The sequence below is a fragment of the Bos javanicus genome, chromosome 28 (assembly GCF_032452875.1).
Source record: "Bos javanicus breed banteng chromosome 28, ARS-OSU_banteng_1.0, whole genome shotgun sequence".
NCBI lineage: Eukaryota > Metazoa > Chordata > Mammalia > Artiodactyla > Bovidae > Bos > Bos javanicus.
Window position 1 is genome coordinate 40,770,021 of NC_083895.1, and position 24,778 is coordinate 40,794,798.

Here is a 24,778-nt window from a genome sequence, read left to right on the forward strand (position 1 = left end):
ACGGTCAGGCGACAAATGTTGGTTCAGGAGGCCGGCTATAGGTGGGTCAGCCTGTTAGAGGCATCACAGGTTTGCATCCAGCAAAGGCCTGAGTCAGGGGGCAGAGAGGCAAGGTCAGTGGAAGGGGGCGGGTCCCGAGTGGGGGCGTAGCCTGGGAAAGGCTGGCGTGTGGGCGGGGGCGGTGCCAGAGGTGGGCCGAGGCTGGAGTCAGACGGCGGGGGCGGGCCCAGAGGCGGGGCCTAGCCCCAGACGGATCGCGCCTGCGCATAAGGGTGCCGGGGGGCGGGGCTGCGCGCGCGCGGTGTGCGGGCTCCGGAGGGCGGAGTCCAGGCAGGCGCCGGCCGAGGGAGGGGGCGCGGTGGCTTTGGAGTCCTGCGCTCCCTCAGGCCGTGGACGCAATGGTGGCTGCTGCGGGGCAGGCGGCGGGACCGGCGTGGATGTGATGGGCGGCCCCTCGCTTCACCTACCGTCCTTGGGCCTGTAGGTCGCTGTGCGACCCATAGCCGGGCCGCGGCTGAGGAGGCAGCGCGACCTCCGCACGGTGAGAGCCGGGGTCGGGGCGAGAGCCGGGGAGCGAAGTCGGGGGCGGGAGACGAGGGGTGGCGAGCCCCCACGGCAGCGCTGAGCAGGGTTCGCGGTCCTGGGCCCAGACCTGGGCTCTTGGGATAGGGCTGTGGCGTCTTCCGGCCTCCTGCCTTCCGGAGGACCCTCTGGAGCCCCCGCGAGCCGCCCGAGGCCGGGCAGCTGTGGAGCGGGGAGGCCAGACGCCCCTCGCCCCTGGGGCTGTGACAGGCGCATCGGGGGCCTTGGGCCCCTGGGGCTGCGGCCCTTCTCTCAGGAGAAATCAGAGGCAAGCTGAGATACCCAGTGATTTCAGAGTCAGGATGCTTGTGAGGGTTGATAGGGGAAAGTACCGGGGTGCCCCGAATGACTGTGGGTTTTTTTTTTTTTCCTTTTTAAAATTACTGGGCCCAAACAAAGACACACCCTAAAAACACATCTTGAGGGAAAACTTTGGTGGCCCACACCGTTGCATAGGTTCAGATTCTTCTTTTCTTTTTATGCATCTGCCGTTTCTCTACATATATATTTTTAATGCACCTTACTTTTTTTTTTGTCAGGCAAAGGGAGAATGAATCCTTTGGGGGAGCGTTTGATGGCCAAGCTTGAGTTTGAATTTCAATAATTGCAAATTCATCTTTGTAGGCTACCCAGCCAATTAGGCTTGCTGTTCCTAGACTAGGCCTGAGCAGCGTGGAAATTACCAATGCAGGGACTCTCTGCAGTCCCAGACTGAAGTGTGTATGTTTCACTCTCACTGGTAAAATAACTGGAAGGTAGCCTTTTCAAAATAATATTTTGAAAGACATCCTTTTCACCCCCTCAGCATTGAAATATTAATCGAACCTATTAATTTTGCCATTAAAAAGAATTTCTTAAGTGTAACCTTTTAAACTAGTTTAAAGAGAGTTTGGTTGTTGCACTTCTTTAACCTAAAGGAATTTAAGATACTTGCTTTCTGAAGAAGATAGTCACAAAAAACATGGTTTATCTGTAATTGATTTATATATTACAAGAATTTAAGCATTCCTCCCTGTTTTGCCTGAAGTCAGACATTATTATTGTTTACCTGTTTATTTACTACTTCGTATCTTTAGTAGTTTCTTGCTTGTTTTCTTTGGTGGTTCATCAACATGACGTCAAATAATCTTTAGGTAACACACACAACACACACTTCCTTGAACCTTTTAGCTGTAATTCATACTCTTTTACTTCAGTGTTGTATTAATATGCCATAGTAACAAACTGCTGGAAGCCATCCTGAACAGCAGGAGCTCTCCATTTAACAAAAACATAAGACAGTCTATTCTACCTTTCCTCACTCAGACCTACATTTTCTGTTTGACTCAACTTTGAATGGGAAAGAAGGGGAGACGTTTAAATTTCATGTTTAAAAATCCATCAGTGACTCTTCATAATTTGTATTCGATAAAAGTCAGAGTCCTTCACAGTTTCTGGTACTTGTCTGTATTTCTGATTTCATCTTCTGCCATTTTGCCTGCCCTGTCTGTACAAAGAGTACTTAGAGTTTTCTGAAGATGTCCTCTTCCTTTGTGCTTTTACCTCTATTGAGAGTTTACCTGTTGCCTCTATTGATAATTCTTCTCTAGTAAACAACTTGCCCTTCAAGGCCTGACCAAATTATCACCTCTGAATCTTGTCCAGACATCTTATCCCACTTGTCTCCACTGGTGCATTAGTACATTGTACATTCTGCAGTTAGTACTTGTCAGTTGGTAGTTAATGATTACTTAATACGTCTGTGTCCACTAGACTTTTGGGCTTAAGGGAAGAGACATTTGCAACTCCTAACACATGCTGTTGTATGGCACAGGTGCTCACAAACTGTTCATTGAATGAATTTTTGAGGAATGCTCCTAATCTTGAATATAGTTTCTAGGCAAAGCACGTTAGCTACCTCTTGCCATGTTAGAAAACTTAGAAGAGATGACTGCACAAGGTACTTTAAAATTTCTAAGAATAAAGTCAAACTTACTGTAGCTAGTTAGGAATGAAACCCTGTTTATGAAACCCTATTCAGAAACCCTATTATGAAACCCTTTATAAAAAAAAAAGCCAATATTTTTATGACACAAGAATGACAAAGAGTATGACCAGTAAGGATTTCTGCTTTTTAAATTTAGGCCTTTAAGACAAATTTGGCCAAGGTCATGCAGGTAGAAAGGGACAGAACTGGGATACAATCCAGGTCTTTTGACCATTTGTGTCCTTGCCCCCAGTTTCTTATTTCTAACTCTTTTTAACAATCAGAGTAGGAGATTTTGAGAGGTTTGGATGTATTTAGTTAAGGGAGTCTATTAGTGGAATATCGAACTTGAAAGAATTAATAGATTATTTGGTTCAACTTTAAAATTTTCACTCATTAAGCAACTAAAGCCCCAAAGGGCAAGAACCTTACTTGAGGTCACTTAGAGTTACTTGTATCCCGTATCTCCTGACGTCATGCTTGTGTATTTTTCATTATTCCATGGTGCTCTAGGGGAAAATGAGGAAGTTACCAATTTTCAGAGGGAGAGCAAATCAGCTTCAGCCTCCTTGACTGCTTAGCTGCCTGCCACTCTTAGGGTCTTAGAACTCTTGAGGCTAAGAAACATGATGATTCATTTGGGAATATAGGAGAAACCTAATCTCACTATTCCATTTGTCTAGAGAGATTTGGATCTCATTGCTCGACAGAGTGTCCTATAATAAGTGGCTTCTGCTCACCATATGGAGACCCCACATAAAGTTACATTTTGATGGTAAAATAAGATTTAATAAAATAAGGTTGTAGCTGGTCGCTGCTACTGCTAAGTCGATTCAGTTGTGTCCGACTCTGTGCAACCCCATGGACTGCAGCCTACCAGGCTTCTCAGTTCATGGGATTCTCCAGGCAAGAACACTGGAGTGGGTTGCCATTTCCTTCTCCAGTGCATGAAAGTGGAAAGTGAAAGTGAAGTCACTCAGTCGTGTCTGACTCTTAGCGACCCCATGGACTGAAGCCTACCAGGCTCCTCCATCCATGGGATTTTCCGGGCAACAGTACTGGAGTGGGGTGCCATTGCCTTCTCCAACAGCTGGCTGATAGCATGGTTAAAATTACATGTATGGCTAGCTGTATGTGAGACGAGCTATCTGATTACACCTACATGATAGGTTTTTTAGGAAAGAAAAATTGGTTTTATGCCTTTGAAAACTTAGTTTTGGAATGTATACTTAGTATAATAGGCCTGATCAATATCAGCACGCTACTTAATGGTCAAAGAAATGAAAAAAAATTAAAATAAAAGTTTTTTCTCATTTATTTGTAATATATACACGATTTTGTACTGTAATCAAAGCATAGATATAGTGTTCAATATTTGCTTTCATATTTAATGTTTTATTTTTGTTATGGTTTTTATGCATTTAAATTATTATACAGTGTTACAGTGAATTTATTTATAATAATTGGATATCTAAGCTGCTTCCCATTTTTCACAGGATGCAGTTAGTTAACTTGTCGAGGTCCTTTGTTTTGTTTCTTACCTTTAGGCTAAAGTTCCAGAGAGAGGCTTATAAGGTCAAAGGGTGTGAAGGTTTTTGTCATCTTTGAAAAATATTGCCAGATTTATATCTGATGGTAGTATTTATTTACACTGCTTCCAGCAGCTTTGTTGACTAGTTTTATTTTTTACTTTTACAGGCTTTTGTTTTTAACTTTTTTTCCCCAAATGAGTATAAGAGTATCTGGTGTCTAAGATCATTGTTCACAACAGAAAAGGAAGTGCAGTATTTTTCTCATTGTATTTTCTTCTTTGTAGGATTGTCTTTTGCCTATAAATTTACTGGAATCTTCTTACTAATTTTCATTAGCACTTAGCCTCATAAATATATTATTCTCTTGAAATACGTTTGTGATGTTTTATTTTTGTTATTTTTATTGCTGTAGACTTTCAATTTTAAAATTATTAAAATCATTGACTTAAAATTTTTTGTGTGAGATTTCATCTTTTGATTATGAGGTCTGAGAAAAATGTCCTTCCACCATATTTTTATTTTCTTAAGCTTGTAGAGTTTGTTTTATATATGTGTGTATATATGTGTGTGTGTGTGTGTATATATATATATATGCAGTTGTAATTGCATTTAAGTTATGTGGCTTTTATACTAAAGAGAATCACATTCTTATGAATATCTGAATTTCCGTTGCTAAACTACTGTCTTTTTTGTTCTTGAACTTGGATAGGAAACAAAATGAAGCTAATATAGTTATTTTTTTTTTTAATAAATGGATTTAAAAAAAATAAATTTAGACCAAAAATTTCATGAAAGCAATATTTTGGTTAATTGAAATATTTGTTGGTTCAGGATTAACTAGAAGATCAATTCTGATTTAACTTTTATTGTTAATCATTCTAAAATATATGAAAATAAAATTTGGTTATCTTCTTCCTTGGGGAGTAAGATAGTCTAGATAGATGAGACAATCTTGGCATAATAGTTAACATTGATTGTTGGTACTTTGCTGGCACTTTGAATAGAACTTCTTACTTAATCTTCATAATGATCCTAAGATGTGGATTCTTTTCATATTTTCATTTTGGAAATGAGAGAGGTAAGGTGACCTGCCAAAGGTAACACAGCTAGTAAGCATTGGAACTAGAACTCAAACAGTCTGCCTGCTTTTGAAGTTCTCTATTTGAAAAATATATTATTTTCCCTGCTAAGGATTTGAACTTTATCTTCAGGTCCTGGAAGCATATTAGATGTTTCAAAGCAAGAGAATGATATAGGATGTTATATCTTTTAGGGAGATGGCTGCTGTGTCATTGGATACGTATTGACATATGTATATTGACATATTGTGGATATATGTTGAATTGTGTTTCTGATAGGAAGTAGTTGAAATAGGTCTAAGGAGAAATGAAGCCTAAACTGCAAGTTGGAAGTAGAGATCAGGGGATATTATGGAAATATATGGAGCCTAGTAACTGATAAGAGAGTGGGAAGCTGGAGTGTTGATTTGGACATTATCGAGTTGGATAATGACAAATGACTATGTGCTCACAGCACTTTGTTCTGTTTTGCTCATAGCACTGACTGTGATTTATTGTACCTAAAACTTAGTGACACATTTACCTCCCCTATTGGGTTATGTGCTTGCCAAGGCCAGGAACTGAGTAGAAAGCATGAGCTAATACAGGCAGATGGCAAGAAACTGAACTGGGGGTAGGAAACATGAAATCACCAAAATCAAAAAGTGGCTGGAGGAAGAGAAGCTCTAGAGAGTGGCAGCTGTCCGGGAGAAGGGGAAAAGCCATCAGTGCGAGATTGGGTGTGCTAAGGAGAGGGGAGTGTTAGCACTGAAGAGAATACAGAATGCCACCGCTGGCTGCAAATGGCTTTGGTTTGTGTGATTTGCTGGTGGGCAGTGGCTCTGTGGAATTAAATAGTCTTTCCTTCGTTTCTGACCTTTTCCCCTCCTCAGGACCTTTTTCAGACTATGCTGTGTCCTCTTTATAGCTTTTGCCATCTGCTTGCTGCAGGTGCTGATGCTGGGGCCTGACTCAGCCTATGGAGAGCAACCAATCAGAATGATCCTTTCTTTTTAAGTGAATTGACCAAGCAAGAGCATGATAGATGTAGTTGCTTGAGTTTTCAGTTCTTTTGTCCTGAGTTGGTTGCCTTGAATGCTTCCAGAATTACCTCTCTGACTTGGTTACTACCTCTGGTTGGTTGAGATTTGGAGTCATTTGGAAGCCAGAGGATTCTTAAAGCCTGCATCCATGAAACATTTTCACATTTTCCATGTCAGTCAGAAAGTTAATTTGAGAATATTTAGATTGTTTTTGAGGATTGTTGACCATCATTCCAAATAATTAAGAATCTGTGTTCTCTTTGTATAGTTCTGTCATTATCTAAGGTGTGGGAACTTGTTTTAAATTTCTGTGATCAGTTCCTAACTTACTTCATTTGTCTGTTTTTCGAGGAGTCACTTAGAAAAGGAATTTGTGCGTGATATCGTCTGCTGCCATTTGCTTCAGAGCATCCTTTCCTTCACTGTCTGCGTTGTCCTTTCTCTTACCCTTATGCCCAGTTTCTGTACTTGGTAAGTAGAATAGGAAGTGGAAAAGAGAAAAAATATGGGTAATTATTCCTCTCTCCCGCCTTTCCAGTTGTTACTCTTTTCCCTCCCTATTACTGCTCCCAGCTGTCCATTTTGGCATGATCTGCCCCATCTCTTCAATTCTGTGTGTGGTAATGGGAGGGAGATGCAAGACAGCTCTTTAATTGAGGAATGCTGGATTTCTTAGGGTTTTGTTCTTCTGTGGTCTCTGTTTTGATGTCATGTTGAAGAGCCTAGATGACATCTTATATCTTAACAGATGTTTTGATTCCCTGGCAATCTACTTCTCTTTAGAATGGAAAAAAATAAATGCAAATCCTGTTTCTTTGACTCCCTCCTGCCTCCCTCCCCCCTCCCCCCACCCCCAACACCACCCCACCCCCGACCCCGTCCTCCCATATCAAGATACCACAATCTTTTGATGATGGAGCCCCTAGTGGATACCCTAGAGACAATGAAGATAGGCAGTCACCAGAAGCTACTTTGAATTGTTGTTGTCATTATATTAATGAGATTTGGTTGCAGCCTGAGTGCTTTGGGGAAATTTGAGAGCTTTCTCTGACCATTATGTCTTGGCAGGCAGTGTTAGGGTTGGGAGTTACAATTTTCTCAGAAGACCATAGCTCAGAAAAGCTGGGACTATTCATAAGAGCTGTTAAAGTGTACAGAATGGATCTGGTGATATTTTGATCTGAATTGGTAGGCTAGCCTACAGGAAACATATCCAGGTGGTGTTTCTTTACAGGGAGGCAGGGATGGCCGTTTCTTCCTCGTTTATTTAAAAATTTTATCTCAAGCTTATTTTATTTTAAGATAGTCTGGACTTGTCAGCCCTTATTTGTAATTGGCATCAGCTAGAGCCGGAAAAGGCAGTGGCACCCCACTCCAGTACTCTTGCCTGGAAAATTCCATGGACGGAGGAGCCTGGTAGGCTGCAGTCCATGGGGTCACTAAGAGTCAGGCACGACTGAGTGACTTCACTTTCACTTTTCACTTTCATGCATTGGAGAAGGAAATGGCAACTCACTCCAGTGTTCTTGCTTGGAGAATCGCAGGGACGGGGGAGTCTGGTGGACTGCCGTCTATGGGGTTGCACAGAGTCGGACACGACTGAAGCAACTTAGCAGCAGCAGCAGCAGCAGAGATGTAGATTTGGTCATTTTTATGGCCAGTTCTGCCGTTTACTTTTTTTTTAAATGACTTGAGGATTTCTTCATGGTAAGTTTCCTCAGCCCAGACTTTGAGACCAGTTCCTGGATCTGGATTTTCTTCGTCTATGCCATCTAGCCATTCAACAAATACTGCTGGGCACTTGCTAGTAATGATGCAGTGAAGAAAACATATTTTCTGATCTTGTAGGAACTTATATTCAAGTAACAAGATACGGGAAGTAAACAAGTATATATGTAATATGTTAATTATTTTTGTTGTTATTGTTTAGTTGCTCAGTCATGTTTGACTCTTTTTTGTGACCCCATGAACTGTAGCCTATCAAGCTCCTCTGTGCATGGGATTTTCTAGACAAGAATACTGGAGTGGATTGCCTTTTCCTTCTCCAGGGGATCTTCCTGACCTAGGGGTCGAACCTGAGTCTCCTGCATTGGCAGGTGGATTCTTTACCACTGAGCCACCAGGGAAGCCCATCAGCTACTATATTGCTGTGGAAAAAAGCAAAGCAAAATAAGGTGGGAGAAACATGCAGGGGGGATGCTTCTGATTTATATAAGGCAGCTAGAGGAGGCTGCAGTGATGAGTGGTAAATGGAGATGTGGAAGAAGTGAGGTTGTGATTAATTTGTGCTGATATTAGGGGAGGGAATTTGAGGAAGATGAAATAAGAGCGCAGTCTTTTGTCTGAAGCATGCTTGTACTATTTGAAGAGTTGTAAGTAGATCCTTTTTTTTTGTACTTTGGTGAGGGACAGGGATGCCTGGTGTGCTGCAGTTCATGGGGTCGCAAAGAGTCAGACGTGACTTAGCGACTGAACAACCACCACAAGTAGATCGTTGGAGGCGCTGAGGGAAATGACATGAAGGTGGAAGACGAGGTCAGAGAGGTGTGGGAGGGGCTGCAGGGATGGCAGTGGGTGTGCAAAATAGATCATATATGACGTTTTAGGCCAGTAGATCTTTTCAGTTTTTACCCTTGAAATGGGAAGCTATTGGTTGATTTTGACTTGTTTTAAATAGACCTCTTCAACTGCTGTGTAGAGAATGTCAAAGGTGAGGCATAATCAGATAATTCAGCAGGCTTCTGCAATAACCCCCGATGGGAGATGATGGTGATTTTAGGCAGGGTTGGGAGAAGTGCGCATGTTCTGTATACAGTACATTTTGAAGGTAGAGCCACCAGAATTTGGTGGTGGATTGGATGTGGGTTGTAGGTTTTGACGTGAAAACCTGAAAGAATGGCATTGCCGTTTACTGGCATGGGGGAAAACTTCAGGAGAAGCAGGTTTTAGGGGTAAGTAATAATGAGTTCAGTTTTGGATTTGTTAGCACTCCAAGTAGAGACACTGTCTAGACAGCTAGGTATACATGAGTCTGCAGTTCAGGTCAGACAAATGGCTGGGGATATAAGTTTCCTGTCATTGGCATAGAGGTAGTATTTAATACTATTAAAACTGATTGAGATAATCTAGGGAGTGAGAGACTTCTCCACTGGAGAAGTCAAGAGACTTTGCCTTGGGGTCCTATAATGCTGTTGGAGAGAGAGGGACCTGGAGAGCAAGAGTTAGTACTAGAGTTAAAAAAGGAGAGTGGATCACAAAGAGTCAGACACGACTAAAGATTGAGGAGGCGCGCGCGCACACACGCACACACACATCAATTTTATCCTAATCTGTGACCCTAAGGTCTGTCATTATCATATATGTGTCTTTATGTATTGACCTATTTTTTCCCAAATGAAGACAGTGGCTCCTGGAGAGAGATATAAAAGAGCATCTCTTCCCTCCACTTTGGTGAGTTTTCTTCAGTTCAAAAAACTGTAATTTTTATATGTGGGTAGCAAAATGTTTAATGAGTTATTAGGAATCTGTCAAGTTTTTTTTTTTGGTTGTTGTTATTTTGACCAGTTTTTCTTTGGTAATTTTTACTAATTATCATTCTCAGTAGTTTTGCGCACTGCTAGCCATGTGGTTTGTGTGTTAGTTGCTCAGTCATGTCTGACTCTTTGCAACTCCATGGAGTGTAACTCAGCAGGCTTCTCTGTCTGTGGAATTTTCCAGGCAAGAATACTGGATTGGGTTGCCATTCCCTTCTCCAGGGGGATCTTCCCAATCCAGGAATCGAACCAAAGTCTCCTGCATTGCAGGTAGATTCTTTATCGTCTGAGCCACCAAGGAAGCCCTTAGCCGTGTGGTAGGTTCTGAATTTTGATTTGGTTTTCTCTGTCTGCTCTTGTAGTTTTATTATGAAGTACCTTAAATTTTTTTAAAGTAATAAAAACCTTTTAAAGTATAAGCAAAATACTTTTAAGGGAAAAACTCAGCGGCCACTCTTTCTCCTTTTTTTCTAACGTCTCTGGTTGCACTTGTACTGTAATTATTTCTGATTATTGAGTTATCTGAGATGAGTTTGGAAACTCACGTTGAAAGCCCATATTACAGTTACAGCACTTTATGTGCCTCTTTCTGTGGTTTACTTATGGTTGAGTAAGTAGTTGTCAATATTTAGTGCTGGAGCATTATTGCAGCCGTTTCTTCGACTTCTTTAGTTTTCTTCCAGCTTTTCTTTCCTTAGCCACTGATCCATGCTGCTGACTTGGATTTCTGAAACAAGCTTTGTTATTGCTTAAGAACCTTCTGTGTCCCTGCCCTGTGTCTGTCTTCTTTCCCTCCTCCTACCTGCAGTTGTGCTCTGCTTTAGGGATGTAGAGTGCTCCTTAGGGAATACTAGGGCACATTTGAGGTTTCTTACCACTGGACGACAGGGGAAGGGTCAGATTCCTTATCAGTGTACAGAAAGTCCTTCATGAGCTGTGGCCCTCACCTCTGTCATGGTTCCATGAAGATGAGAAACTCTTTGACATCCCCGTGCTTTTGCACATACTGTTTCTTATTTTTACAGAATACTATTCAACTTCTTAGCTCTATCTTGTTAAGTGACTTCGTCTTTTGAAAAGCTCAGCATAGACATCTCCTTTTCCAGGGTGGCTTCTGGGTCCATTTTTATCAGGTCTCCTCTCCCCATCCTCCATTATCTTCTCTGTCCTGTTACCTGTGTCCCTTTACATTTTGCAGTTATTTGTTGTAGTATTTGCTGTATGTTACTTTGTTTGCTTTTTGTCTGGTCTCCTTTGTTCCATTGCAAACTGATAGTCCCTCAATAAATTTTTGTTGAATGAATGATTGAATAAAGCAATTAATTATTCAGTTCAGTTCAGTCGTGTCCGACTTTCTGTGACCCCATGAATCGCAGCACTACCTGTCCATCACCAACTCCCGGAGTTCACTCAGACTCACATCCATTGAGTCAGTGATGCCATCCAGCCATCTCATCCTCTGTCGTCCCCTTCTCCTCCTGCCCCCAATCCCTCCCAGCATCAGAGTCTTTTCCAATGAGTCAACTCTTGGCATGAGGTGGCCAAAGTACTGGAGTTTCAGCTTTAGCATCATTCCTTCCAAAGAAATCCCAGGGCTGATCTCCTTCAGAATGGACTGGTTGGATCTCCTTGCAGTCCAAGGGACTCTCAAGAGTCTTCTCCAACACCACAGTTCAAAAGCATCAATTCTTTGGTGCTCAGCTTTCTTCACAGTCCAACTCTCACATCCATACATGACCACTGGAAAAACCATAGCCTTGACTAGATGGACCTTTGTTGGCAAAGTAATGTCTCTGCTTTTCAATATACTATCTAGGTCGGTCATAAGTTTTCTTCCAAGGAGTAAGCGTCTTTTAATTTCATGGCTGCAGTCACCATCTGCAGTGATTTTGGAGCCCAAAAAAATAAAGTCTGACACTGTTTCCACTGTTTCCCCATCTATTTCCCATCAAGTGATGGGACCGGATGCCATGATCTTTGTTTTCTGAATGTTGAGCTTTAAGCCAACTTTTTCACTTTCCACTTTCACTTTCATCAAGAGGCTTTTGAGTTCCTCTTCACTTTCTGCCATAAGGGTCGTGTCATCTGCATATCTGAGGTTATTGATATTTCTCTCAGCAATCTTGATTCCAGCTTGTGCTTCTTCCAGCCCAACATTTCTCATGATGTCCTCTGCATATAAGTTAAATAAGCAGGGTGACAATATACAGCCTTGATGTACTCCTTTTCCTATTTGGAACCAGTCTGTTGTTCCATGGCCAGTTCTAGCTGTTGCTTCCTGACCTGCATACAGGTTTCTCAAGAGGCAGGTCAGGTGGTCTGGTATTCCCATCTTTTTCAGAATTTTCCACAGTTTATTGTGATCCACACAGTCAAAGGCTTTGGCATAGTCAATAAAGCAGAAGTAGATGTTTTTCTGGAACTCTCTTGCTTTTTCGATGATCCAGCGGATGTTGGCAATTTGGTCTCTGGTTCCTCTGCCTTTTCTAAAACCAGCTTGAACAACTGGAAGTTCACGGTTCTCGTATTGCTGAAGCCTGGCTTGGAGAATTTTGAGCATTACTTTACTAGCGTGTGAGATGAGTGCAGTTGTGTGGTAGTTTGAGCATTCTTTGGCATTACCTTTCTTTGGGATTGGACATCAGTTTAATTTTTACAGGATGTGCAAATAAACAATTCAGACAGCATTCTTAAAGCCAAAGACTCACCCTCATAGTGTCTTAGGAAATTGACATTTTGTTAAATATTTGTTCTTATGAGCAAATAATAATATTTGTTGATGATTCATTATATAGCTCAAATTTCTCTTTTTGTCTGAATATCTGAAAGTAGCTGATTTGAGCAATACAGGTTTGAACTGCATGTCCACTTACGTGTGGAATTTTTTCAAAAGTAGATACTTAGTACTGTACCATCTTGGTTGCTGACATCTGCAGATGCAGAGGGACCACCTATAGGCAAGGCTGACTGTAAGTTGTACTTGATTTTCAGCTGCATGGAGAGTTGGCACGCTTAGCTCCTGTGGTTTCATTTTTTTTCTCTTTGATGTTTCTGTTTGGATATTGTCCTTAGACATCTCTCATCCTAACCATATCTTAAACTAAACCATATCTTCCCTAAACTTTATCTTGACTTCTCCATTAGTGTTTTCTATATTACCATCTTGTAGTCACTTAGGTTTCTCTGTGGTAACTTTGAGTCTTCCTTCTATATCTTGTCATTACTGAGTTCTTTTGTAATTCAACAAAATGTTTTTGGCCACTTCCTGTGTTCCTGTTTTGTTCTAATGGTGAGAGGTCTAATAAGAGCGGGTCCCAGTCCACAAATGATTACGATGCAATGTGATGGGTATAATTTAGTAATAGTGGAATATCTAGGGCACCCTGGGATTAGAGAATATCTCTCTTTCATGTATCTGTTTAATTCTTATTTTGTCTACTGCCAGCATCTTTCAGGCCCTTGTTATTAACGTTTAGATAATTTTGCTGCTAAGTCGCTTCAGTCGTGTCTGACTCTGTGCGACCCCATAGATGGCAGCCCACCAGGCTCTCTCGTCCCTTGGATTCTCCAGGCAAGAATTTTAAGACTGCTTAATAGCTTGTAACTCTCTTGTCATTCCAGTTCATCATGAAATTTGTCACCAGGCTAGTTGTTTCAAAAAGGAAAGAAGAAAGCTACTTGTCTTTCTTTTTTCTCACAGAATAAAATCTAAAATAGAATAAAATCTGGAATGCAAGTCTTTGGCCCAGACTTCCTTTCTTGTCTTCTGCTACATGAACCTTTCATTCCAGCAAAACTCTCCCACATTCTGTTCCCAATACACTTTGCACTCTTCCTTTTTTGTTTCCTCCTCCCAGCAATGTTTTTTTTTTTTTTTCTCTTGCTCCTTCTACTCATTGAGATTGTATCTATCCTTGGACATAATTTCTAATTGTTAAATCCTGTGTGAACTGTTTAGATGATCATGCCCATTTCTTGACACCCTCTTTTTCTTGGCTTCCGTGATATCACTCTCTCCTGTTTCTCTTTATTACCTCTTCCTTCTCAACTGTCATTACTAACTGCTGTCCCTTAATGTTCATATTTTCTAAGGTTTCAGCCTGACCTCTTTTTTCTTCATTGTTATGCTTTCTTGAACACACGTTATTTTTTATTACGTGTTCATTTATTCACCCTAGTTTCTCTCTTGAGCACCCCAGTCCTTAAGTTTGCTGTTTAGAATGTCCACCTGATTGTTTAACAGAAAATCTGAAACTTAAAACATCAAATATTTGTACATGGTCTTCTCTGGACTCACGTATTTACTTCATTTCCTGACTTGGCTAGTGATGTTGCCAGTCACTCAGTTACCCAAGTTGTAAACCTGAGAATCATCTTGACTTCTGTTCATTTTCCTTTGGCGGTCAAGTTCTGCTGATGGAGCTTTTCCTTCCCCATTCTCCTTACTGTTTCCTTGGGCCAGGCTCTAATATTCTGAGTAGACCATTGTAAAAAGCCCTTTTGAAAGTGATTCTTCTCCTTGTGTCCTGGATATTCTACAGGAAATGCATGTTGGTTGTATCCAGCAGGAATGTCAAAGGCAAAATAATTTTGAATCTGCCATCCTAGAATAGCACTTGAACCAAGGACTAAACGTTGTGTATCCATTAAAGGTCTATTTCCTAAATATCTCTGTTAGGTGACATTGGTATATGCTTTTTACAAGAAATTTGCTTAAGGGTTAATAACATAATCTGTAAGGATAATGGGAAAAAGCAAGAAAAGATACATGGATAAGTGCCAGATACAACCTTACAGGACATTTTCTTAATGAGGTAGGAAAAGAGATTAAAGGTTTGAAAGTAATACTTGCTGTTCTGTGTCCAAATGCCAGTTAAAGAACAACTGAGTTTAGGAAGATCTTGAGGCTGTGAATAAATGAAAATAGGAGCTTTAGTGTGGAGAACTGTAAGCTAATATATTTGAGTAGTACTTTGAAGAGATGCTGTTTAACTGTCAGTTAATACCCAGAAGAGACTCCTGATATCATTGTTGCATGTTCCTGGAAGATGCTGGCCTAATATGCTGATGCTGCAGATAGGATAACATAATCACTGTACCTCTACATCCTTTAATATGATTCACCAGCACAAGTTGTTTAGTATTGAATCATCATTTTCTGAACCCAGATATAGCCATAGAAGAGCTCTTTAGTTTCCCGAACTTTTTCTTGATTTGCTAACAGATTTTGTAAAATTTTGTGGAATTTGTCTTGCTTGTAACATTTAAAGAATTCTGCATTTGCAGAAGAAAGTATTTTAAGATTTGAATCCTTTATATTCTGGATGATTTAGCACATATTTCAAAATAATTGAATTTTACATGTTGGTGAATATTTTGCAGAAATACTAAGTGTATTTTTATTAGCCTTTGCTGTTGCTACATTGTTGATCTTTATTTACATTTTGGATAAATTTAGGGTTTGTGAGGCTGGCAGTAGATTCTCACTTGGAAATTATGTTGGAAAATCTTTGAGCATCTGTAATGTAGCATTTTGACATTTAGGGTGGGGTGTGTGAATCATTTTGGCTTACATTGTTCTGCCTGGGGAGCACCCTAGAGGAGGTAAGAAAGAAAGGTAAAAAGTCTTCAGAGAGAATAAGGTGGACCAAGGTACATGGGTGGGCATTTTGAGCCAAGGCAGGTAGTATGGCTCCAAGACTGTTAAGAAGTCCCAAAAGATCATGGTATGGTCACAGATCCTTGGGTGGTTTGGTGTAAGTGGAAGACAGGGTTTATTGTGCAGTGATGAGAGAGAGCTGCTGCAAGGGAATGAAAGCCAGATTTTGAAGGTTTTTTTGTCTTAACTGCATTTTCTTTTAATTTTTATTTTTAGTTGGAGGATAATTGCTCTACAGTGTTGTGTTGGATTCCGCTGTCTAACAGCGTGAATCAGCCAGAGGTGTACACGTTCCCCCTCCTTCCTGAGCCTCCTCCCAGCCCCTCCTTCCACCGCACCCCCAGGTCGTCTCAGAGCACCAAGCCGAGCTCCCTGTTTTGTGTTCAGTTGCATTTTCTTACCGTCTGTGTGTCTATGGATAGGTCGTGTGGTTTCTCCAGTTTCATTTTGCTTAAATTTACAACATGAGAATAATGAAAATATCTACATTGTAGGATAGTTGTGAGGTTTAAATGAGGTATTGTAGGTACCTGGGATACAAGTCCTCGTTGATGTCACCTGCTGCTGTTAGTACTGTTTTAAAGCATTTGTTCTTTGGAGGGCCACTGAAAGAGTTTGAGTTGAAGAGGGAAATGATCAGATTTGTGATTTTAAATATCAACTCTGGGAAAGCTATAGGGATGAAATGAAGGGGAAGAAACTGAAGGTAGGAATTAAGAAAAATTATGCTAGAATACTAGCTAGAGATGGTAAGATTCTAGATTAGGAAATGAGGTAGTGTTGGAGAAGACAGAATGGAGTTGAGAATTATTACAAATTGACATGACATTGTATTCCATGAGTTGGAGAGATCTAAAGGAAACGATTCATGGGGTTGCAAAGAGTCGGACACGACTGAGCGACTGAACTGAAACTGAACTGAACTGAAAGGAAACTAGGAGAGCAGACAGCCATCATGGAGTACCCAGCTAGGTAGGAAGCACTGTATTCTCCTACTCATAAGAGAGTGCAGAGAGGGTGGTTAGAAGCCAGTACTTGTCATTGCCAAGGAGCCAGTGACTGAGCTGGGTTGCCTACTTTTCCTCAGTGGGGCAGGAATATTTGGGCAAGTCTGGATGAGTCCAGAGCAGTGACTCTGGGCAGCTCACTGGGATGAGATAATGGGATGGGATAATGTGCCTACTGTCAGGAAACTCTCCTAGGTGGAGAAGAAGAATGACAGAGACCACAAGTAGACCTAAGTGTAGTGGGGCTTCCCAGGTGGTAAAGAACCTGCCTGCCAGTGCAGGAGACATAAGAGACATGAGTTTGATTCCTGGGTCAGGAAGATCCCTTGGAGGAGGAAATGACAACCCACTCCAGTAGTCTTGCCTGGAGAAACCCGTGGACAGAGAAGTCTGCCAGGCTGCAGTCTGTAGGATTGCAGAGTCAGACACAACTGAAGCAACTTAGTGTATATAGACCTAAGCAGTACCAGGTATGAGATAGAAAAAGAGCTAATCCCTGAGGAGTTGGAATGACTAACTGACCGGTGTTGTGCCGTATTATTATTTAGATTTTCTAATTACTAAAAGAGGATCAAGCCCTACTAGAGACTCACCTAAGGTAGTTTTGTTAATTTTACAAGCCCAGAAGTATCCTTCAGACATTTGCTATTTTAACATTTGATAGTGAGACCTTTTGAAGTATTACTTTATAGTCATTTGGGTAAAGATGTATTTCTGTTTTTTAGTTGTGTTTTTCTTGAAATATTTTATACCCTTTATGTTTGTGTATTTTCATTTAATTGTGTTGTGTCTGGCAAGTTTAATTGTAGCATTTGAAAAACTACCTTTCACAGTAAAATGATTAGTTTTTGTTTATTACTAAGTTGACTATTCTTACCTGACATAATTTTACTTAAACATTCTTTCATAACAGAGAACAAAGTTCTATCTAGAATCTTATGACATGTATTTTCTTGTTACTGAAGTGTTCTATGCGTTGTATTGACCAGTTGCCAGTATAGGTTAAATATAAATGTACTTTGATTTTAAGGTGTGGTTTTAAGACTTCAGACTTCTGTGGTTTTAATACTCAGACTTCAGCCTTTAACTTTTTTCAGTCGTAGTTTATGAAATTATCTATTGTTTGTGTCTTTAAGGTAAACATGATTTTGGGATTGTTCATAGTGATATTAGTATTTTCATTTCTTTATCAGCAACCCCTAGTTGTTACGTTTCTTTTGCTATGGAATTAGAATAAGACTCTTTCCTACATATTGCTATGTCCAAGGTAAAACAAACAAACCCAAAACACCCTTATACTAAAATTGTAGTCATAACATTTATTTTCTTCAGTAACTTTCATTTCTTCACTCAGTAGCTTTTACTGTTTTTTCTACATCTTTAAGAATGAAAATTATTCAGATATGTTGTGGTCCTTGTTTTCAAGGAGCTTGCAGTCTAGTAGAGAAAGTAGAACACATGTAGACATGATTTTAAAGATAAAATGGTGTGATACTTGCTATACTTAGAGAGGCATAGGAGTGTTTAGGAGGAACACTTGATCCGGGTAGAGATCACATGGACATGCTAATTCTACAGTGAGGTTTATTGTTTATGTTACATGAAAAGAGAAAATACAGAAGCACAGAGCTGTCATCTAGTAGCCTGATACAGATCAGAACATAAGGCATAGGACATTCCAGAGAGCAGAAGTATAGATATTGTACTTCATGCGAGGTTGCAAATTGCAAAAAACCTGTTCTGGTCCTTCACCTCTTGTCATGCCATCTCTTTGTAGAGCTGTTGTGTATACTTCTTGTCTCCCTGGCGGGGACACTGCTCTGGGTAGTAGAAGAGACAAGTTGGTTTGTTGAGGGGAAATACATATGAGATGGGTTGATTATTTAGCATGGGTAAGAGAAATTTAGGACTGACTGCTTAAAACTCTTTTTTCTTTTAAATTTGGAAATTATTTCATATTCAGAAAAGTTACAAGAATGAGAGTAATACAGAGACTGAGTAGTGTTTATCCAGGTTCACCTTTTGTTAATATTTTATGCCGTTTGCTTATCATTTGCTCTCTCACGTATGTACATAAATACGCATATGTATACATATGTCTGTATATGTGTCTGTGTTCTTGCACGTGCCCACATGTGCCAAGCATTTGGGAGTAAGTTGTATATGTCATGACGTGTGCGTGCTAAGTTGCTTCAGTCGTGTCAGACTTTGTGCGACACCGTGGACTGTAACCCAGCAGGGTCCTCTGTCCGTGGGCTTTTTCAGGCAAGAATACTGGAGTGGGCAAGAGTAGTGAATACAAACTACTTCACTAAATTTTACATTGATACAGTAATTTAATCTACCATTTGTATTCCAATTTTAAAAAAATTGACTGGGTCTCTTTTATAGCTTTAACCCTCTTCCACAGACTGCCTTTTAAAGAGCAGAGAATCAATCTTGAGAGATTTTTGGTAGCAGTTTTCTATTAAAAGTCTAAAGGAAATCATGGAGACTCAAGTTGGATTCCCCTTTTATTCTGCATCTTCTCTATCCCCCAGTCTTTCCATCTCAGAAAATGGCAGCACCATTAGAACAACCATAAGTTGTTCCATTTAATCTATCACCAAATGCTATGGCTCCTATCTCCCCAGTCACCTTGAACTCCTTTCTGTCCATCAACTTCACCCTGCCTCTCCATATTTCTCATCTGAATCCTTCCTGCCTAGCTTCTAAACTGATTTCCCTGCTTTCATCTTTTCTCTCTTACAATTCATTCTCCACATAACAGCCGGAATAATCTTTTAGAAATGAAAATTGGATTGTGTCACTCTCTTGCTTATAGCCTTGATTGGTTTTTCATTGCATCAGACTGCTAGCTCCTTTTAGATAACACTTAAATATTATCCCTCTAAGATGCTTTCCTTGATGTCCAGGATGCTCTTTTCTCCTAGCATTTCACTGTTTTCCTGCATAGGATTTATGATTCATACTTGTTTACTTGTATTTATTTTTCTTTTTTTCTATCTCCTATACCAGACTAATTGCAAAAACCATAGCAGTCATATCTATTCTGTCAGCTTCTGTATACCTGGCACTTAGTGTATTGCTAGGCGCTTAGCAAGTCATTAATAAATATGTGAATACTCTAGTAAAAGGAGACCTGGGGGGCTTTCTAGGTCTGCTGCCCGCTCAGTGTAAGAGTCTGCACTGTCTCTGGCAAGTGACTGTCTGTCTTGTTTCTGAATGCATTAACTTGTTGAGTAAATTCTGACAGTTTGAAAAGTTTTCATTATTTTGGTCATAGTTTTTCCTCCAAGGAGCAAGCATCTTTTAATTTCATGGCTGCAGTCACCATCTGCAGTGATTTTTGGAGCCCCTCAAAATATAGTCTCTCACTGTTTCCATTGTTTACCCATCTATTTGCCATGAAGTCATGGGACTGGATGCCATGATCTTAGTTTTCTGAATGTTGAGTTTTAAGCCAACTTTTTCACTGTCCTCTTTAAGAGGCTTTTTAGTTCTTTGCTTTCTGCCATAAGGGTGGTGTCATCTGCATATCTGAGGTTATTGATATTTCTCCCGGCAATCTTGATTCCAGCTTGTGCTTCATCCAGCCTGGCATTTTGCATGATGTACTCTGCGTATAAGTTAAATAAGTAGGGTGACAGTATGCAGCCTTGACGTACTCCTTTCCCGATTTGGAACCAGTCTGCTGTTCCATGTCCAGTTCTAACTGTTGCTTCTTGACCAGCATACAGATTTCTTAGGAGGCAGGTCAGATGGTCTGGTATTTCCATCTCTTGAAGAATTTTCTACACTTTGTTATGATTTACATAGTCAAAGGCTTTGGCGTAGTCAATAAAGCAGAAGTAGGTGTTTTTCTGGAACTCTCTTGCTTTATCGATGGTCCAGCATATGTTGGCAATTTGATCTCTGGTTTCTCTGCCTGTTCTAAATCCAGCTTGAACATCTGGAAGTTCACGGTTCACATACTGTTGAAGCCTGGCTTGGAGAATTTTGAGCATTACTTTGCTAGTGTGTGAGATGAGTGCAATTGTGCGGCAGTTTGAGCATTCTTTGGCATTGCTTTTCTTTGGGATTGGAATGAAAACTGACCTTTTCCAGTCCTGTGGCCACTGTTGAGTTTTCCAACTTTCCTGGCGTATTGAGTGCATTTTTACAGTATTGTCTTTTAGTATTTGAAATAGTTCAACTGGAATTACATCACCTCCACTAGCTTTGTTTGTAGTGATGCTTTCTAAGGCCCACTTGACTCACATTCCAGGACGTCTGGCTCTAGGTGAGTGATCACACCATGGTGGTTATCTGGGTCCTGAAGATCTTTTTTGCTTAGTTCTTCTGTGTATTCTTGCCACCCCTTCTTAATATCTTCTGCTTCTGTTAGGTCCCTACCATTTCTTTTTCTTTTTTTTGGTCCCTACCATTTCTATCCTTTATTGTGCCCATCTTTGCATGAAGTGTTCCCTTGGTATGTCTGATTTTCTTGAAGAGGTATCTAGTCTTTCCCATTCTGTTGTTTTCCTCTATTTCTTTGCAGTGATCACTGAGGAAGCCTTTCTTATCTCTCTTTGCTATTCTTTGGAATTCTTCATTCAAATGGATGGATTCAATCTTTCCTTTTTTCCTTTTTCTTTAGCTTCTCTTCTTTTCTCAGCTATTTGTAAGACCTCCTCAGACAACCATTTTGCTGTTTTGTATTTCTTTTTCTTGGGGGTCATCTTGATCCCTGCCTCCTCTACAATGGCATGAACCTCCGTCCATAGTTCTTCATGCACTCTATCAAATCTAATCCCTTGAATCTATTTCTCACTTCCACTGTATAATTGTAAAGGATTTTATTTAGGTCATACCTGAATGGTCTAGTGGTTTTCCCTACTTTCTTCAATTTAAGTCTGAATTTGTCAATAAGGAGTTGATGGTCTGAGCCACAGTCAGTTCCTGGTCTTGTATTTGCTGACTGTATAGAGCTTCTCCATCTTTGGCTGCAAGGAATATAGTCAGTCTGATTTCGGTATTGACCGTCTTGTGATGTCCATGTGTAGAGTCTTCTATTGTGTTGTTGGAAGATGGTGTTTGCTACGACCAGTGCGTTCTCTTGGCAAAACTCTGTTAGCCTTTGCCGTGCTTCATTTTGTACTCCAAGGCCAAATTTGCCTGTTATTCCAGGTGTTTCTTGACTACATACTTTGGCATTTCAGTCCCCTATAATGAAAAGGACATCTTTTTCGGGTGTTAATTCTAGAAGGAATTGTAGGTCTTCATAGGTGTTCAACTTCAGCTTCTTTAGCATTACTGGTCAGGGCATAGATGTGGATTACTGTGATGTTGAATGGTTTGCCTTGGGAACGAACAGAAATCATTCTGTGATTTTTGAGATTGCATCCAAGTACTGCATTTCGGAGTCTTGTTGACTATGATGGCTACTCCATTTCTTCTAAGGGATTCCTGCCCACAGTAATACAAATAATGGCCATCTGAGTTAAATTCACCTATTCCAGCCCATTTTAGTTCACTGATTCCTAAAATGTCCATGTTCACTCTCACCGTCTCCTGTTTGACCACTTCCAATTTGCTAAAGTTAAACTAAGGCCCAACATTTATTTCCTTGAGATTTAAACACATTTTAATTTTTCTGCAGTAATGTATTAAATTAGCTTAGAGACCTGAGATAATTTGAATGAGAGATTGGTGCGTATTCTTTCCTGTCTAAATTATTTCTTGAAGGTACCAAGGCAGACTGCTAGTACATTATTTGACTTTTTTCTATCAATACTGTGATCCCTACTTTCCTGAAATAGGATACTATTTTGATATTACTTTCAGTTAAAACTAATAATTAAATGGTAATTATAACTGAAGTTTAGAAAGGATTTTTCTGAGAAAAATCTTACTGTAACTAACGTATTTAAAAGTAGACTTAAAAATGAATCCATACTTTGTTTTTACAGAGACATGTCTTTAGAATTGAATTATAGTAATGTCCAAACTTCAGGATGTTTATTTGAATACTTGGAAAGCTGTTTTCTTAGAAAACATTATTTTATGTTTGTACAATCCAAAATAATAGACAATAACACCATTGGATATTAGTAGTTAAATTTAGAAAATAAAATTATTCTTTTGAATTGATATGTGAAAAGAATCACATTTTATTAGATGAGCATTAAGAACATTTAAAAAGAATGAGGGAACTGACAAAGGATTAATTTCCAAAATACACAAGCAGCTTATACAACTCAATACCAGAAAAAAAAAACTTGGTCAAAAAGTGGGCAAAAGACCTAAACAGACATTTCTCCAAAGAAGATACACGGATGGCTAACAAACACACAAAAAGATGCTCAACACTGCTCATTATTAGAGAAATGCAAATCAAAACCGCAATGAGATATCACCTCACACCAGTCAGAATGGCTGTCATCAAAAAATCCACAAACAACAAATGCTGGAGAGGGTGTGGAGAAAAGGGAGCCCTCTTGCACTGCTGGTAGGAATGTAAATTGATACAGCCACTGTGGAAGACAGTATGGAGATTCCTTAAGGAGCTAGGAATAAAACTACCATATGGCCCAGCAATACCACTTCTAGGCATACACTCTTGAGGAAACCAAAACTGAAAAAGACACATGTACCTCAGTGTTCATTGCAGCTCTGCTTACAACAGCTAGGACATGGAAGCAACCTAGATGTCCATCCACAGATGAATGGGTAAAGAACTTTTTGACTAACCCAGTATAGTTCTTTACACTGGCCATCGTGTGACAATGTCTACTCAGGTCTGGGGAAAGGGGAAGAATGAGGGGAGCAATTCTCTGGATGACTGACAGCCAGTATGCAAAGTTTTATGTATATGCAAAAGTTTGTTGGTAGGGTCTTTACATTTTAAAAGTTTCTAAGACGTTGCAATAGAATGTTTTATCCTTGTGTATTTTAACATATACTGTTCAGAACATTTTACATGCTGCATACTCACACAGACACGCATAACTGAAACTACAGTGTCATGAAATACTTCCACTATGCATGATGCCTTCTGCTATTTTCTGTTCCATTCTTACTGTTGTATATGTAGCAGGGGCATTGATTAAGTAGAAAAAAACTGCCTTAAGACTACAATAAATCTATAATTTCTAAAATTTAATATAAAGATGACTCTGAAATGTTGCAAAATTAATTAAAAAAAAAATCCAGCTGAGCTTTATAAAAACTGCTGAAGCTGTAACTATCTTAGATTCTACATTGATTTTCCTTATATGAGACACTTACAAAATAAAAATGTTTACATAAAATAATTACATTTTATAGTACTATTTCAGGTGTTAAAAACATTGCAGGCATGTTTCTTGCTCTGAGTCCACTGAATGTGACATGCCTCATTTCTTTGACCTGACAAATAAGACCATTACTACCCACAAATGGTATCACTCCATAGGAAGAGTCTGTCACCATTTTACAATCTTTTTCTACCTTAGTCTTTCATCAGCAGCTTGATTATAGAATTCAGATAAATCCTTTTGAGGTTATCTGCAACTTCTTTCTTCCTTTACTGGCATTTTCCCTCATGGTGGTCTATTCCAGTATTATTTTGCTATTGTTGTTGAGTTGCTAAGTCGTGTCAGACTCTTTGCGACCCCATGGATTTTGTAATTCATCCCAAATAATAATTGTTTTTTACCTTCAGACAGTTTTGATTTTTACTTCTCAGTTATATCAGTGTGAATTTCTACTTGCTGTTTTTCTCCTTTAATAATCATTGCCTACTTGTATTTGTATTCTCTTCCAACATCTCTTTGCCTTTTATTTATTCTGTAATAAGTTTTAGATTTCCCTGAAGTTCACCACTACTTATTGGCAAAAACATGTCTTCTTTCATCTGTCTTGTCTCACTTAAAATTTCCCAGTTGTCCTTTTATAGCTTCATTTTTCTTTATTTGTTCTTTAATTTCCTTTTACTGATGAAGGTGACGGGCTTCCAGTTCATTATCTCTCCTTTTACTTAAGATTTCTTCCCCAAACTGCTTTTAGAATTTCTCTCTGCATCGTTTGAATCAGACAGTTCAACTTCCAGTGCTGTTATGGCATCTTCCTGTATAGAGAATTGTTTTTCATTTTCCTCTCTTGATTTCTTAGCCATCTCTGATACCTTTAGGTGGTGAGAAGTATCTTCTTAGACTTTAGTACAAATGTTGAGTTCAGCCTCTCAGTTGTGTCTGACTCTTTGTGACCCCATGTACTACAGCACGCCAGGCTTCCCTGTCCATCACCAACTCCCAGAGCTTGCTCAAACTCATGTCTGTTGAGTTGGTGATGCCATCCAACCATCTCATCCTCTGTCGTCCTCTTCTCCTCCTGCCTTCAGTCTTTCCCAGCATCAGGAGCTTTTGTAATGAATCAG

General features: G+C 39.8%; 1 protein-coding gene across 7 annotated transcripts in view; it reads left to right on the forward strand.

Moving 5' to 3' along the window:
- Positions 1–450: 450 nt before the first annotated feature.
- CCSER2 (coiled-coil serine rich protein 2) overlaps positions 451–24,778 on the forward strand; it is a 154,718-nt gene continuing 130,390 nt past the window's right edge. For all 7 annotated transcript variants that reach the window (XR_009734252.1, XM_061405534.1, XM_061405535.1 and 4 more), the window contains exon 1: positions 451–541. The gene's annotated coding sequence lies outside the window, so the exon portion shown is untranslated. The remainder of the gene's footprint in view (positions 542–24,778) is intronic.